The following is a 2,881-nucleotide window of genomic DNA, read 5'->3' as shown; positions in this document are numbered from 1 at the left end:
AGAGCTGCAGGGAATCCAGGCAGCGGCTTCCCCCGGGGTAACTCAAGAATTATTTCTTCATAAGAGGAGGGAGAAGGTGCCAAAGGAGGGCCCACGTCCTCTGTAGTCCAGGGCATATGTCCAACTACTGGCTCCATCTTGCACCCATAGAGAAGTCTAGTGAGATCTCAGGACCTTCTTTCAGAATCATGTTTTCAAATGATTGAAGAAAAGCTAAATTCCTGATAGAGGTCAGTGAAAATAAACTTGTCTGCTTTTTTCCTACCCATGTTAAGGACTTTCTGAGCCTCACCCACAGGTCCCTGCATCCTTGGTTAAGTGCAGGCTCTCTGTTCAGACATGATGTGCCTCTGGGAAGGCCCCCGGGTGAAAGGTAGGGAGCCTGATGCCGCCTTCATCAGGAATGTACCTTCCCATCTTTAATTGTGGCAAAGCAGATGGTCTCGATCTTTGCCGCTTGGTCGTGCATCCCCATGTGCCAGAGCATCATCACGGTGCTCAGAAGCAGGGCAGTGGGGTTGGCCATGTCCTTCCTAGCAATGTCCGGAGCCGTTCTGTGAACCTAATGATGTCCCCGTACAAATTTGGCTTCACCAGAATATCAAACTGGGAGGGATCTTGTACCATATTCAAACATACTGTATCAAGGTACATCTCATTAAATTTAATATCTTTACAATTTTCTGCAACGTCCCTGCACTTTTGGAGAAAAAGCCCATCTGACATTCGCATGATATTTGCTTTGTACATAGCAGTCACATTGCTCCAGTGATTGTTTCTGGCATACTCAAAGGCAAATTCTGCAATACATTTGCTCGCCTCTTCAGTGATGAGTTTGATACTCTGGAGGACAGCATCAATGATCACATGCTCAATCCCACTGTATTGGCCTTTGGTATTCTCCCGAATTGTGACAATATTTACATCCGTGTAAGGGGTTTTGTAGCTGTTGATGGAGACACAGAGATGCATATTTGCATAAAGGTCAAACGTTTCCAAAGCAGGAGATTCACAGAAGGATGTCCAGCTGCTGTTGGTATCTTCAAGTGGCCTTTCAGTCCCATCTCATTTTTGTCAATGGATTCTCTGGCTTCAGGAGGGATCATCCACTTTCCTCCAGGTCCTTTGATAGCAGAGACATTTCTCTCTTCCCGCTGAATAGGTGCTTTGGAAGCATTAAAAATCTTCATAACAGAAGCTGAGATTTCTGGGCCAATACCATCTCCGGGGATTAAGATCACCATCTGTATACTATCAGCAAAACCTTGGGTCACCTGTTTTGGGTTGCTGAAGGCCCCCAGCAGCCAAGATACCTTCAGGATCCATGCAGGACCGGCCATGCTCCCCACGGAACTGGCCATCCTCCACTTGGGACTGGCCATCCAAAATATTTCTAATGATGCCTACCCCTGGCCCCAGTACTACTATTACTACTGTGTTAAAAAAAAAAAGAGATGGTACAAACACATTCAACGGGGAACATAGACAAAAATATGATAATATTGTTACCTTTATGTTGAATATAATGTATATTTTGAGGTGTAGAAAAACATGTTTATATGTATAGTCTTTTTTGTTCTTTGCATATTTTAATTTCATCTTTTGATATTGGTACAATTCAAAACGAAAAAGGAAAATGTTTCAATAGTTGTCAATAATCACTTGAAAAGTTGCTCTTCCTCCCTATTAGAGAAATTCAGGAAAAGAAAAGAAAGGAGATTCAGCAACTAAAGTTCCAACCCTTATTTATCCAACTAGTAAACATGGTGCTTGAATGCAATTTAATATTGTTGTTGTGTGATCATTCATTCACATCTCACTCTTTATGACCCTATGTGTATGAGACTTCCTTGGCAAAAATTCAAGAGTTATTTGCCATTTCTCTCTCTCTATTGGATTAAGGCAACAGAGATGGTTATTTGTCAAGAATCACAGAACCTGCAAGTATATCGGGTTAGACTTGAACTGAGGTCTTCCTGACTCAAGAACCAGTATTCTATCCACTGAACCACATAGCTGCCTTAAATGAAAATTATTGTATCACTAAAAAAAAAAGACCCAATAGTCAATTCCCCAAGAAATCTTTAGGATGACAAAGAAGAAAGTAAGTAGAAAAGAAAACAAATAATTTAAACAGTGAAAATAATATACATTCATTCTTATTTATTCATTAATACACTTCAAATCTGAATAACAAGATGAGTTGTATTATACATATCCTAATAGAAATGTGATGGAATTAATTGCCCAATGTGAGATGCATTTTGGAACATGAACAGTATGGGAAAAAAAAAAAAAAACTTTTCTAGCCTATACTTGTTTATTATGAATGTTTTCTTTTGATTTTTTTTGTATTATCACAGAAGGAATAAGAAGAAAAATATAAGTAAATAAATACATATCTCTAAAATTAACATCATGAAATAAAGAAAAAAGAATTATTTTCTGCAAATGTGTTTTCTTCATTACAAAATAAGCTTTGAAACTACTAAACGTTGAAAACAGCCAAATAACAAAAGAATTGCAAGAATTAGTGAATATGTTTTCCCAACAGGTACATAATTAAAAAGAGCAATTGTTAAAGCATATCTTGGATTATGCAATAATATATGAGGCTGGATTAAGATGGTTTCTATTATAACCAATTTTTAAAGGTAATTGTGTGATATTTGTCAAAGTAGTAAAAGCTTAAGGGTGTTTTTCAACTTTGGATTGTGACATTTTAAAAAGAAACTTTACTTTTTAAAAAAGTTACATTTTATTGGAATTTTCAGGCAATAGATTTTACAAGCAGAAATTTTTCCACCATTTGGTATTCAGAGAGAGAGAGAGAGAGAGAGAGTAATATATTGGATTGATTTGCAAGGCAAATATAAGAGAA

The 2,881-nt window shown here is 37.7% G+C and overlaps 1 pseudogene; it reads right to left on the bottom strand.

Moving 5' to 3' along the window:
- Window positions 1-397: 397 nt before the first annotated feature.
- Window positions 398-1,340, bottom strand: LOC100928527 (annotated as a pseudogene).
- Between the last annotated feature and the right edge of the window lie 1,541 nt (window positions 1,341-2,881).

This window comes from Sarcophilus harrisii, chromosome 1 (assembly GCF_902635505.1).
Source record: "Sarcophilus harrisii chromosome 1, mSarHar1.11, whole genome shotgun sequence".
In the NCBI taxonomy this organism is placed as follows: Eukaryota; Metazoa; Chordata; class Mammalia; order Dasyuromorphia; family Dasyuridae; genus Sarcophilus; species Sarcophilus harrisii.
The sequence above is the reverse complement of the archived record's forward strand: the minus strand, read 5'-3'. Positions and strand labels throughout refer to the sequence as shown.